Source organism: Mus musculus, chromosome 7 (genome assembly GCF_000001635.26).
Source record: "Mus musculus strain C57BL/6J chromosome 7, GRCm38.p6 C57BL/6J".
NCBI lineage: Eukaryota > Metazoa > Chordata > Mammalia > Rodentia > Muridae > Mus > Mus musculus.
This window is the reverse complement of record NC_000073.6, coordinates 128,836,166-128,851,253: the sequence shown is the minus strand read 5'-3', so window position 1 is coordinate 128,851,253 and position 15,088 is coordinate 128,836,166. Positions and strand designations below refer to the sequence as shown.

Sequence of the window (15,088 nt, the reverse complement as noted above, 5' to 3'; positions counted from 1 at the left end):
TGTGATGTGTTCTGCTACAAAAAAAATCTTTTATTAATTATATACCAAGGTATGTGAAATATTGAAAGTGAAGCACATGGTCTATATTAGTCATCTATCAGCTTTAACCTTTATTACAGAAATAAAATTCAAATTATGCATCAAGTGCAAAAAAATATATTCCTGTGAGCTAAAATTAGTTGTCATGTTAATGTGTTTTTAAACTATTTTTAATTGTTAACATGCTTGTATTAAATGATCAGTTCAAAGTTGGGAAAGTGTGAGTTACTTACAAAGAATAATCTTCCACAGACACCATCATGTAACCTTGTGCTTAAAGATTCTATTTCAAGGCAAGCCCCCACTGCTGTTAGAATTCTAATGAGCCACACTGACAGAATCCTTTAACAGCATGAGCAGCAAGACATCTTCCCTACAGCCATGCTCTTTTAAAATGCAGACTTGGGATGAAAAGTTAAAGGAATTAGTCTCATAAGTCCGCATCCAGATCAGTCAACCAGCAAATCACCTACTAGACTTACATTACTCTCAATGGTCAAAGAGCACTTTGCACACTCCATGTAGTCCACCAAGTGAATTCCCAGACATCACTATGGGGTGGCATATCCATTGCTTTTCTCATTGCTGTGACCAAAAGCAACATTAGGGAAGAGAGGCTCATTGGGGGCTCACGGTCTGGGGGGTTCAGTCCATCATCATAGGAAAGGCATGGCAGGGATGAATCTGTGGTGGCAGAGTGTGCGGCAAAGGAGCAGCAGCTGTTCATTCACTTATCAGTTGTTGGGCGCCATCTTGTTGCTGGTACACCTTTCCTGTCTCTCTTACACAGCCTAATGATTCCTAGGCATTAGTCCACACTATTGGGTAAATTTCAAATCTGTGTGAAGATTTACTCTTATGTAGTAATGCTGTATGGAGGAATTGATGATCTCACAATTTCTGATAATGATTGTCTAGAACTCTTAAAGTGATACGCGTAATCTCAAGCCCCCAGCAGAATAAAGCTACAAATAGAGCTCTGTAACCTTCACAGGTCACAGGCTAATTGCACTAGGATAAGAAAGCAGGCATGGAACAAATTTGTGACCAAGGATAAACCTTCGTTGTAGGTCAGGTTCAAGGATGAAGCCACAGGTGTGCACTATGATAAAGCAAGGCCCTGTGAAACTGCTGCTTTGAACTTATAATGAGCTTACAGAATGAAGCACTGCTTTGAGCTTACTGTCAACATCCTTCTGTAACCCCCCTTCTGTGTAACATTTTATCTATGAAGTCATTCTATAAAGAAGGTATAAATTGCCAGAGAGAAGAAATAAAGTGTGGCACCTAGGGCTCTGCCCTATCCACCAAATGTATATGTGTATATGTCTGTTTGTCTATAGGTATGTGCATACATGCATGTGGAAGTATGCATGAACACTTGTGGAATTGTTGAGACAGGTGGTCAGCCCCAGCCAAAGTGTGTCTATGTGTGTCTCCCTGTATCTATGTGTGTCTCCCTGTATCTGTGTGTGTCTATGTGTGTCTCCGTGTGTCTATGTGTGTCTCTGCATATCTATGTGCGTGCTTCAACTCTCCCTTTCTTCCTTTTCTTTTCTCTCTGGCTCACTAAGAGTTAATGAACTCTGAACCTCTTAAAGAACAAAGAGCCTAAGTAGTTAGCTAATTTTCTTAATCCCCTGCTGCTAACAGCGAGAGTTAATTACCAGAGGCCAGCAGCTTTTAACCACAGAATAGCAAGAGAGTTAAGCTTCCAGAGGCTTCTGCCCCCAGAACAGGAAGAGGGAGTTATAAGGCCAGAGACTGGCAGTCTTTGGCCTTGGTCCAACGCAGTGTCCTACTTCAGTTCCTGTGATGCGGGAAAGTCAGTGAACAATGAACAGTGAACAAAGGACACAGCTGGCTTCCTTGTCTCCTCTTTGTATTGAGTCTGGGACCCCAGACCAGGGGATGATGCCACTCACACACACAGTGAGTCTTTCTTCTTTACTTATTTCTCTTTGCAATTACCCTTGAAGCCACGCACAATGGTGTGCCTCCTGGGTGATTCTAAGTCCAGTCAAATTGACAGGAAGGATAATTAGCTCAGATGGCTACACTGATCACCTCCCACCTTAAAGAGGCAGATCGATAAACCCTCAGAATGATGATGGCTCTGGCCCAGATTCCCAGCTAAGGAGAAAGAAGCATGCGGAGTTTCAACCTAGCTCGCCCATCTCCAGAGCCTGTGGTCTTAACCCTCCTGGGATATAAAGTCATACAATACATTTGATGAGATAGAAACTTTCTAAGTGAGAGGCCAGTCAGTGTCTGCTGGCACAGTGATGAGGTTAGACCTGAGACTGTTCCTTTCCATCACAGAGGTGTTTGACAGTAAGTAACCATGTATCAGCGCAGTAGCAAGCAAGGTGAGAAGACCACGTGGGAAGACAGACAGGGTGGGCTTAGGATGAGTAGGACGCATACCCCATAACTGAGTGAGTGGCACTTTTGGTCTCTTCGTTGACAAAGAACAGAGTCATCTGTTTAGTGTTGGTCTTAGTTAGGATTTTCTACTGTGAACAGACACCATGACCAAGGCAACTCTTATACAGACCACATGCAGAGGTTCAGTCCATTATCATCAAGGTGGGAACATGGCAGCATCTGGGAAAATATGAAGCTAGAGAAGCTGAGAGTTCTACATCTTGTTCCCAAGGCAAACAGAAGACTGGCTTCCAAGCAGCTAGAATGAGGGTCTTAAGGCCCATGCCTACAGTGACACACCTACTCCAACACGATCACACCTCCAAATAGTGCCACTCCCTGGGCCACAGTGTCATTTTGCTTAGACCAGAACCCACACATCACTGGGAAAGGACAAACCATCTGGTGTACTGTTGCACACCCTTGTGACTAAATGGCATCATCCAATCCAATCACTATCAAATGGATCAAAAGGTGGATAGAGAATTAGATGCCCTCTCTCTCTCTCTCTCTCTCTCTCTCTCTCTCTCTCTCTCTCTCTCTCTCTCTCCTCTGTTCTCTTAAGCTAAGGACATACATACAATTCTTCCTGCCCTTGAACATTAGGCTCCTGGTTCTTGAACCATCTGTGTTGGTTTGAATGAGAAAAGCCCCCACAGGCTCATATATTTGAATGCTTGTCCCTGCCACATTGATGGAACTGTTTGGGAAGGATTAGTAGGTGAGGCTTAGTTGGGGGAAATGTGCCAATGGGTAAGCTTTGCAGTTGAAAAAAGCCCAGGCTCTTCCTAGTTATGTAAGCTCTCTGCCTTTGCCCCAGTATCATGCCTGTCTGCCTGCTGTCATGCTCTCCATTACAATAGTCAAGGACCCTAAAGCCTCTGGAGCCATGAAACCCAAATTAAATGCTAAATTATATCCCGAATTATAAGCGGCTTTGGTCATGGTGTTTTGTCACCACGATAGAAAAGAACTAAGACACCATACAACTCAAGCTAGGGCTTTTCTCGTATGACTTTCTAGGGAGATGGGAACAAACAATCCCACCCAGGAAACTGACAACAATCAAAGAAATTACTCCACCCACATCTGGCTTAGCGAGCCGATGAACTTTTGGGGGTAACTTACAAATATGGGTGAGGAGTTACTTGTGAAAGTATGGATGCCTCAAAAGCAGCTGGGTCAGTAAGAGAACACCCACCATGGGTGGCACTCAGGCTGCCCCCTGGGACTCCTTGCACAGCTTGCAAGCAGCTCTCACCACAGGTTAGAGCAGTGATTCTCAGCATTCCTAACAATACATTTCCCTTAACACAGTTCCTCATGTTGTGGTGATCCCCAACCAAGAAATTATTTTTGTCACTACTTCATAACTGTAATGTTGCTAGTGTTTTGAATGGTAATGTAAACAAATGTGTTTTCCAATGATCTTAGGCACCCCCTGTGAGTGAGTCATTCGACCCCTAAAGGGGTTGCAACCCAAAAGTTGAAAACCGTTTGCATTAGAGTCTCCATACCTGAGCTTGCTTCTTATATAACCTTGGGAAAGAGCTTTGTCAATCTTGTGAATTTCAGCTTTCTAGGACTTGTAAGTTTGGCTTATTTCCTGAATCTCTGTCTCTCTGTCTCTCTGTCTGTCTCTCTGTCTGTCTCTCTGTCTGTCTCTCTCTCTCTCTCTCTTTCTCTCTCTCTCTCCATTATATCCCAATCACAGTCTCTCCTCCCTCCTCTCCTCCCAGTCCTTCCCTCTCACCTCCCTTCTTTTACTCCTCAGAGAAGGGGATGTCTCTCATGGAAAGCAACACACCTTGGCATATCAAGGTATAGTAGGACTATGAGCATCTTCTCCTATTGAGCCTAGACAATGCAGCCCAGTTAGGTAAAAAGGGGTCCAAAGTGGGCAACAGAGTCAGAGACAGCCCCTGCTCCCATTGTTAGGAGTCCCACATGAAGACACATATGTTACATATGTGTGCAGGGCCTAGGTCAGTCCCACTCATGTTCTTCAGTTGATGGTTCAGTCTCTCTGAGTCCCTATTGGCCCAGGTTAGTTGACTCTATAGGTTTTCTTGTAGTGGCCTTGACTCTTCTGGCTCCTTCAATTCTTCCTCCCCCTCTTCCACAAGACTCCCCAAGCTCCACCTAATGTTTGGCTGTGGGTCTCTGCATCTGTTTCCATCAGCTGCTGAATGAAGCCTCTCAGATGACAGCTATTCTAGGCTCCTGTCTACAAGTATAGGAGAATATCATTAATAGTGTTGGGGTGGGCTCTCTCTCATGGCATGGGTGTTTCCTGATTCTTAAGGTCTCCTTCCTCCAGGAGGGAGTGTTTTAACTCAGGGAATCACTAACTAGGTGGTGCTATGTGCCTTTACTCCCTGCACTTAGGAGGCAGAGGCAGTCCAAGGTCAGCCTGGTGTACAGAGAAAGTACCAGGACAGTGGGGGCAGCAAATTTCCCTCACTGGCTACCCTGATCCTAAGGCCTCTGGACTCAGACCAGATTGCTGGGTATCTGGGTCTACATGGTAACAAAATTCAGATCATGGGGCTTCAGAGCGTCATAATCACACCAGCCAGTTCCAGTAATAATCTCTCTCCTGTTACTTGTTTTTCTCTGGATAATTTGACTAGCACATCACTGAAAAGACTGAAATTACCACAACCACTGAGTCAGGGCTGCCCAGCCCTGCCCAGGAGAGACTGTAAGACCCTTCAAGGAATTACCACCTGTACTGGCTAGTTTTGTGTCAACTTGACACAGCTGGATTTATCACAGAGAAAGGAGCTTCAGTTGGGGAAATGCCTCCATGAGATCCAGCTGTAAGGCATTTCCTCAATTAGTGATCAAGGGGGAAAGGCCCCTTGTGGGTGGAACCATCTCTGGGCTGGTAGTCTTGGGTTCTATAAGAGAGCAGGCTGAGCAAGCCAGGATGAGGCAAGCCAGTAAAGAACATCCCTCTATGACCTCTGCATCAGCTCCTGCTCCCTGACCTGCTTGAGTTCCAGTCCTGACTTCCTTTGGTGATGAACAGCAGCATGGAAGTGTAAGCCGAATAAACCCTTTCCTCCCCAACTTGCTTTTTGGTCATGATGTTTGTGCAGGAATAGAAACCCTGACTAAGACACCACCTCACTCTGCTTCCAGTTTCTCCACATGTAAAATATTTTTTTTAATTTAAACCCATTCTAATGCTAGTAACCTACTACAGGATATCTGATCACACTGTGAACCCAGAGACTGTATTATTTACTGGAAAAAGCTGTTTCTAGTTGTGGTGCAGCTCAACCCTAGCACATACCTTTAATCCTAGAGCTTTCTGTTTACTGTAAACAGGATTAAATAAAGTCAGCAATAGGAAAAAAAACATAGAGAGTCAGAAGGAGTCAGGAGGAAGGGTAGAGAGATGCACAGGAAGTAGAAAGGAGGGACATTCAGTTTAATGGGGTTTTGAGACTGTGTGGAGACAGAGAGCATGCTTTTCGTTTGGGGACATTTGCTGAGGAAGGTGGTCAGCTGGATGCTGGGCGCTTTCTCTGCTTCTCTGAGCTATCAGGCTTTCACTCCATCATCTGGGTCCAGAGACATCATCACTAAGATCCAAACAATTGAGATGTTGTTAAAAAAAAAAACAGTAACCAACTTAGTACTTCAGTTAACAACATTGTTCAAGATAGGCCCTACCCATTCCCCGGTACACACAGACACACACACACACACACACACACACACACACCATGAACACAAGTACAAAGCTTTCTTATGTAGGAGAAAACTTTTGCTTCACTTTATTTCATTTATGATTTGAACTAGGGACTAGGAGAGATGGCTCAGTCAGAACCTGAGGAAGGTTTCTCAGCACCTATGTAGAAACCCATTCACCACAGAATCCCTGAAATCCCATTAGCAGGGAGGCAGAGACACGGGCAGGTCAGCTAGTCTATTTGCATTAGTGAGCTCCAGTTTCAATGAGAGAAATTAACTCAAAAAAGTAAGGTGGAAAGCCATTGGGGAAGATATCTAAGGTATATTTTTTACTTCCATATGCACACTCACATACACAATGACATGTGTACACACACACACACACAAAGCTATGAGTTGGTTAGAGGTATATTATAAGATCAATTTAATCCTTGAGGAATTTTTTTTCTCATGATTCTTCTAGATTTTTTTTTAAGATTGAATGTGATTGAGTACATGCATGTGTGCACAAGTGTTTGTGAGTGTGCATGTGTGTGTGAGTGAGTGTGTGTGAGTGTGTGTGTGTGTGTGTGTGTGTGTGTGTGTGTGTGTGTGTGCAGGTGCTCACAGAGCCTAGAAGAGAGCATCCAGTCCTCTGGAGCTGAAGTTGTAGACAGTTGTGAGCCACCAGGCATGGATACTAGAAACCAAACTTCAGCTCTCTGAAAGAGCAGCAAGTACTCTTAACTGCTGAGCCATCTCTCCAGCCCATCCTCTAGATTTTTAACATGTTCCCTAATTTGCTATGGTCAGTCCTAATCAATTCCTCAGACAATGGTAGGAGATAGCTTCAGAATAAATGAGTTAGTGAAACTACACTTCTCATGTGTAGTAGTCCTTAGCCTTGGGAAGGCTTGGTCAGTATAGTCACCCCAATGAGAAGGTCTCACCTGAGTAATAAGCCACCCCTAATCCCCACTCCACCACTACCCCTGTGGACTGTGCTCCTGCAGTTATGCTAAGACAAGAACAGTAGATTATTGAATAGTAGATTATTAAAGACACGCAGGAAAGAACTACTCTAACAAAAATCTATAGAGCGTGTAGGTCACAGGGAGCCAGGGTTCAGCCAATCTAACTGAAGCATGACTTTAATAAGACAAAATGCTTGTGAGCTCTGCACACTCTACTCGCGGTATCAGAGAAAGGGTTATGCTGGGTTCAGACAGAAGAAAGGGCTACGCTGGGTTCATATAACTTGATGAACAGTATCTCCTGTGATGAACCCCCTCTCCCTGGTGTCCTGCTCTGACTTCGCGTGACTTCAGAGGAACAAGGCCAACTTTGATACACGTGTCTTTGTTTTCTGAAACAGACCGTGCACTCAGGGAATAGATTGAAGCTGGTGAGTGCAGACGTGTTGACCTAACATAGCTTTGTGCTCGACTCCTGGGTTCACCTTACATAAAGCAAGTGGAAAAACAAGAGCACAATTCTGTGGGCCTATCCACTGAGGCTGGGAGGCCTCACAGGGACAACATTCATAGCTAAGGTCATGCTGTCAATCAAAGACAGAAAAATTGGAACCTGAGCAACTGAGAGCGTAAATAAACACGCTCACTTTTCAAAGCAGAAGGAAAAGCCCCTCATACTTCTAAGTTAATAAGTTTTGCTGCCCAGAGATTGCTGTTCACCCCTAACATGCCATCTGCACTGGGTAGCAAACATTTATTTATTTGCCGAACCAAACCATGTGTTTCTCCCAATAAATAAATAAATTTAACTTAAATGTAATTTTTTAATTAATTTAATTTTTACACTCCATATTTTATTTCCCCTGCACCATCCACTCTCTGACTGTTCCACACCTCATACCTCCTCCCCACTCCCCTGTCTCCACGTGGATGGCCCCATCCCCCAACCCCACCTGACCTCTAAACTCCCTGGGGCCTCCAGTCTCTTGAGGGTTAGGTGCATCATCTCTGAATGAACCCAGACCTGGCAGTCCTCTGCTGTATATGTGTTGGGGGCCTCATATCAGCTGGTGTTGCATCCACCCCGACCAGCAGGAAAGACGCAACACCACGTTGTCCTTCTTCAAGCAGGTTTATTCAGGAACACTTCGCATTGCAATGCAGGAACGGGAATCCCCTGAACAACCCCGGGGTGCGCCTTAAATACCCTCCTGACTCCTCCCAATCACCCCAGTCATGTAGCAACAGTCCATAGGTTCACAGCAAGTGACGACACCTCAGGTGAGCTGATGAGGCATGGCATCTGCAGTTCAGGCGGCTGGGATGTGGCTAAGTCTGAGGTAATGAGGAAGTAAGGTGCAGGTCATGAGACCTGGCAGCAGTCCCGGGCGCCATCTTGGGGCGGCGGCCACACCCACTCCTCACAGTTTGGCGGTCCAGATTAATTGAGACCGCTGGTCCTCCTACAGGATCTCCTTTCTCCTCAGCAATTCTTTCAGCCTTCCCTAATACAACAACAGGGGTCAGATGCTTCTGTCCATTGGCTGGATGCAAACATCTGCATCTGACTCTTTCAGCTGCTTGCAAGTAAAATATATATAAAGAACTCTTGTCACCCAAGAATAAGAGAAACAGGCAAAGATTAGAATGGACAGTTTAACAAAGGAGATGTGATAGTGACGAGAGAGCACATGAAAAGATGCTGCGAATGCGTAGACGTAGAATAAACGAGAGCCATGCCTGCTAGTGTGGCTAAAGCTAAAAAGACTGACAATATCAAGTGTTGACAGATGTGCGGCAAGCTCTCATTGTTCCCTAACAAGAGTGTAAAGTAACATACTTCAGAAAAACAATTTCTTATAAAGTTAACACAGCCCTTCCGGTCAGCGCCAGCACCAGGTCACCTTGGGCACAGAGTTGGTGAACACCCCCACGGTCCCTAGAGGACTCTCCACTCGATCTTAGGATCACTGGTGAGTGGAACACAACATCAGTTGCAATCCAATTGTGAAGGGCCTGTGACAGCAGGAACAAGGACACCAGAGCTCTTCCTGACCATTGGCTCAGGTTCCTTTTGATCAGTTCTGGTTTACCTTGATTTCAAACAGACCAGACAGCTCCACAGTCCTCAAAGGAGACACCACTTCCAGGCACTGTAACACGCCCAGGATCTTAGGACAAAGGGGTCCCAGGATAACAGAAGCTGGGTCACAACAGTATTTCAGGGTCTCAGAGGAACTTGACTGCCAAGAACTCTGACACACCCAGAATCTCAGGTTCACAGGAGCCCACAATCAAAGGATCACAGAGAAAGCTGGACTCTAAGGAGTCCTCAATCAACTGGGACTATAGGAAGGACAGGCTCCACTCAGATATATTGAGGGCAGCAAGCACTTGAGATAATCAGATGGCAGGAGGCAAGTGTAAGAACAGAAGCAACAGAAACCAAGGTTACTTGGCATCATCAGAACCAAACTCTCCCACCATAGCAGGTCCTGTATACACCATCACACCAGAAAAGCAAGATATGGATTTAAAGTCACTTCTCATGATGATGGAAGACTTTAAGGAGGAAATACAGGAAAACACAGGTAAATAGCTAGTAGCCTTTAAAGAGGAAACACGAAAATCCCTTAGAGAGTTACAGGAAAACACTACCAAGCAGGTGATGGAATTGAACAAAACCATCCAGGATCTAAAAATGGAAGTAGAAACAATAAAGAAACCCCAAAGGGAGACAACTCTGGAGATAGAAACCCTAGGAAAGAAATCAGGAACCATAGATGCGAGCATCAGCAACAGAATACAAGAGATGGAAGAGAGAATCTCAGGTGCATGGGGAACATGAACACAACAATCAAAGAAAATGCAAAATGCAAAAAGATCCTAACTCAAAACATCCAGGAAATCCAGGACACAATGAGAAGACCAAACCTACGGATAATAGGAGTGGATGAGAATGAAGATTTTCAACTTAAAGGGCCAGCAAGTATCTTCAGCAAAATTATAGAAGAAAACTTCCCATACCTAAAGAAAGAGATGCCCATGATCATACAAGAAGCCTACAGAACTCCAAATAGACTGGACCAAAAGAGAAATTCCTCCTGACAAATAATAATCAGAATAATAAAAGCACTAAATAAAGACAGAATATTAAAAGCAGTAAGGGGAAAAGGTCAAGTAACATATAAAGGCAGGCCTATTTGAATTACTCCAGACTTCTCACCAGAGACTATGAAAGCCAGAAGATCCTGGACAGATGTTATACAGACACTAAGAGAACACAAACGCCAGCCCAAGCTACTATACCCAGCAAAACTCTCAATTACCATGGATGGAAAAACCAAAGTATTCCATGACAAAACCAAATTCACATAATATCTTTCCATGAATCCAGTCCTTCAAAGGATAATAATGAGAAAACACCAATACAAGGATGGAAACTACACCCTAGAAAAAGCAAGAAAGTAATCCTTCAACAAACCTAAAGAAGAAAGCCACAAGAACAGAATCCCAACTCTAACAACAAAAATAACAGAAAGCAACAATTACTTTTCCTTAATATCTCTTAATATCAATGGACTCAACTCCCCAATAAAAAGACATAGACTAACAGACTGGCTACACAAACAGGACCCAACATTTTGCTGCTTACAGGAAACCTATCTCAGGGAAAAAGATAAACACTATCTCAGAGTGAAAGGCTGGAAAACAATTTTCCAAGCAAATGGTATGAAGAAACAAGCTGGAGTAGCCATCCTAATATCTGATAAGATTGACTTCGAACCCAAAGTCATCAAAAAAGACAAGGAGGGGCACTTCGTTCTCATCAAAGGTAAAATCCTCCAAGAGGAACTCTCAATTCTGAATATCTATGCTCCAAATACAAGGGCAGCCACATTCATTAAAGAAACTTTAGTAAAGCTCAAAGCACACATTGCACCTCACACAATAATAGTGGGAGACTTCAACACCCCACTCTTATCAATGGACAGATCCTGGAAATAGAAACTAAACAGAGACATAGTGAAACTAACAGAAGTTATGAAACAAATGGGTTTAACAGATATCTACAGAACATTTTATCCTAAAACAAAAGGATATACCTTCTTCTCGGCACCTCATGGTACCTTCTCCAAAATTGACCATATAATTGGTCACAAAACAGGCCTCAACAGATACAAAAATATTGAAATTATCTCATGCATCCTATCAGATCACCATGGACTAGGCTGATCTTCAATAACAACATAAATAATACAAAGCCAACATTCACGTGGAAACTGAACAACACTCTCCTCAATGATACCTTGATCAAGGAAGAAATAAAGAAAGAAATTAAAGACTTTTTAGAGTTTAATGAAAATGAAGCCACAACATACCCAAACTTATTGTTCACAATGAAGGCATTCCTAAGAGGAAAACTCATAGCTTTGAGTGACTCCAAAAAGAAACTAGAGAAAGCATACACTAGCAGCTTGACAGTACACCTAAAATCTCTAGAACAAAAGGAAGCAAATTCACCCAAGAGGAGAAGAAGGCAAGAAATAATCAAACTCAGGGACGAAATCAACCAAGTTACATCAAGAAGAACTATTCAAAGAATCAACCAAACCAGGATCTGGTTCTGTAAGAAAATCAACAAGATAGATAAACCCTTAGCCAGACTCACTAGAGGGCACAGGAACAGCATCCTAATTAACAAAATCAGAAATGAAAAGGGAGACATAACAACAGATCCTGAAGAAATCCAAAACACCATCAGATTCTTCTACAAAAGGCTATACTCAACAAAACTGGAAAAACTGGATGAAATGGACAAATTTCTAGACAGATACCAGGCACCAAAGTTAAATCAGGATCAGATTAATGACCTAAACAGTTCTATATCCCCTAAAGAAATAGAAGCAGTCATTAATAGCCTCCCAACCAAAAAAGCCCAGGACCAGATGGGCTTAGTGTAGAGTTCTATCAGACCTTCAAAGAAGACCAGTTCTTCTCAAACTATTCCACAAAATAGAAACAGAAGGTACTCTACCCAATTCATTCTATGAAGCCACAATTACTCTGATACCTAAACCACATAAAGACCCAACAAAGATAGAGAACTTCAGACCAATTTCCCTTATGAATATCGATGTAAAAATACTCAATAAAAATGCTCAATAGAATCCAAAAACACATCAAAATGATCATCCATCATGACCAAGTAAGCTTCATTCCAGGGATACAGGGATGGTTTAATATATGGAAATCCATCAACGTAATCCAGTATATAAACAAACTCAAAGACAAAAACCACATGATCATCTCATTAGATGCTGAGAAAGCATTTGACAAAATCCAGCACCCATTCATGATAAAAGTCTTGGAAAGATCAGGAATTCAAGGCCCATACCTAAACATAATAAAAGCAATATACAGCAAACCAGTAGCTAACATCAAAGTAAATGGAGAGAAGCTGGAAGCAATCCCACTAAAATCCCACCTGCATAGGAATGGTACCACCCATACTAGGCTGACACATTATCAATCAAGAAAATGCCCCAGACACAGGCTCAACAGGCCAGTCTGGTTGAGCAGTCCCCCACATGAGACTCCCTCAACTAACTCTGGACTGTGTCAAGTTGACCTGAAGCTAACAAGGAGAATTGAGAAATTGTCAAACACAACTGGATTTAGTATTGCTAGTATCTGGGCATTCAAATATGCTGTAGTGTTCCGTAAGCAGTGGGTGTTTACATCATTGCCTACGTTACATTTTCTTACTGGGACAGAGTCCCACTCTGCATCCCTGGCTGTCTGGAACTTCCTATGTAGACCATGCTGGCCGCAAGCTCAGAGACCTCCCTGCTCTGCTTGCCAAGTGCTGGGATTATCAGTGTGTGCCACCAGGCGCAGAATAAATTACATTTTTTATGAATTTTTTTTCTTGGCTTCATTTTAGTAAAATCCTCGTTTTATTTTTTAGAATCAGGATGTTCTGCAAAAATTGTGTTATATTGATAACAGCCTAGATTGTTAAATAACAATAATATGATATTCAAAATGTATACGATGAAGACAAACTCAAACATTAATTAGAATATTTTGACATCATACATTTATTTCTATACTTTCAAAAATGACCCATTTTTCTAATATATTCTAAGGTATGAACATATTTAAGGTACAAATTTTAATTCTTAGTACAAACTTGTCCTATTGATAGTTTTTTTTTAATTGAGCCCTTGAACCTTGTGTGTGCTATACAAGCACTACCATTGAGCTACACTCCAGGCCTAGTAGATGATATTGAAAGATGAAATTGTACCTAATTTACATAAGCAGAGGTAATCCAAACTCAGCTTCTTGTGCATGAGCAGCAGGCAGACAGAAGTGTCATCAACAGAGCCACCTCCCCAGCCCTGACAGACAGCTTTTACTTCTACAACTCAATCCTTTAGCTTCCAGGAGTAACATCTGCAAATATCACTCTAATTTGTGGAGACCGCTGTCACCCAGCACTGGATCACAAAAGGAAGCAGGAGAGTGAACACTCGGCATCACTGAGAAACACTAACTCTTTACGCAAAAAAAAAAAAAAAAAAAAAAAAAAAAAACATCACTGGTGAATTCAGGATCAATTGATCCAACTGCCCTATCTTTGCCCTGATTTGCTGTTCAGATCATCCTTGCATTCCCAAGCAGGCCCATTGTAGACAAAGGCAGAGCCCTCGATGTCATGATACAACTACCTTTGTTAGGAGGACAAGGGTCAGTGGACATGGAGGACCATGCAGAGGGTCAGATATTTGGGGTGTGAATCATACACCCTTGCCTTGAGCGCCATCTCCTCTGGGATGGAGTAGCCTGTTGGCTCACTAAAGCCTGTGAGTGGACACCAGTGGCACCAAGAACCTCTGAGCCTCTGAGTCTCATCCAGCTCCAAATCCAACACCACTCTTAAACCTTTCATCTCGTTACATCCAAATTTATGTTCTTAAAACCTGTTGATTTTAACTACACAGATAACACGTGAGAATACGAACATCACTTCAGGGCTAAAATCCAAATCATCCACTTATCTCACTCCATTATAACAACTTCTGCTACAAGTTGGGTACAGGCCTTTCCAAAAGTTATATGTCATCATAACAGCCATTGCTCCTGAGTAGAAACCAGTCAAAGCCAGCAGTTCTCAACCTTCCTGATGTGACAACCTTCTAATACAGTTCCTCACGTGCAACAATAAAATTATTTCATTGCTAGTTCATAGCTGTGATTTTACTACTGTTATGAATTGTAATGTAAATATCTGATGTGCAGGATATCTGATACGGAACCCCCAAAGGGATCTTGACCCAGAGGTTGAGAACCACTGGTTAAGCATCTTACACTTAACAACTTTTCGTCTTTTTAAAATCCTTCCCAGGAGATAGAGAGATGACTCGGTGGTTGGTAGCATGCACTGCTCTTGCAGAGAACCAGAGTTCTGTTCTCAGCTCACAGCTATCTCTAACTCCAGCTCCAGGGGTTCTCCCTTCTGATAACACTACCTGTGTGTGTACAGCCCCACCCCACCTCCACATACATGCACACACACGTTTTTAAATAAATATAATTCTTAAAGCCTCCTAGCAACCGTTTGAGACAGTTACTTTGTATATCTGTATTCACATATGCATTTTCGATACAGAAGGTCTATGGCAATATGCGTGTGTTTATAAGTATGTCCTCATTAGGCTAAGTTCTGAATTGTATTCTGTTCTCTTAATACATCTTCAGAGACTTGTCCACTTTAGCACATTTAAATGGTTCTTTTCTGAGGAACAGGAAGTCCTAAATATATACAACTTTAACTTTGAGAAAGAAGAAACAGTTGCTAAACATCTATATAATTTCCCTTGGCTAAGAGTTCTGATTTCTTGATTTCTAATTCCTTTTCACTTCTGATACGCACAAGCAATAAGCCACCAGGTGAA

At 42.7% G+C, this 15,088-nt stretch overlaps 1 long non-coding RNA gene across 1 annotated transcript; it reads right to left on the bottom strand.

Moving 5' to 3' along the window:
- Window positions 1–5,884: 5,884 nt before the first annotated feature.
- On the bottom strand, window positions 5,885–8,190 carry Gm39093. Its single transcript, XR_869967.1, has 2 exons — window positions 8,149–8,190; window positions 5,885–6,059 (listed from the first exon to the last, which is right to left on the bottom strand). It is a non-coding gene; the product is annotated as a predicted gene, 39093 (long non-coding RNA).
- Between the last annotated feature and the right edge of the window lie 6,898 nt (window positions 8,191–15,088).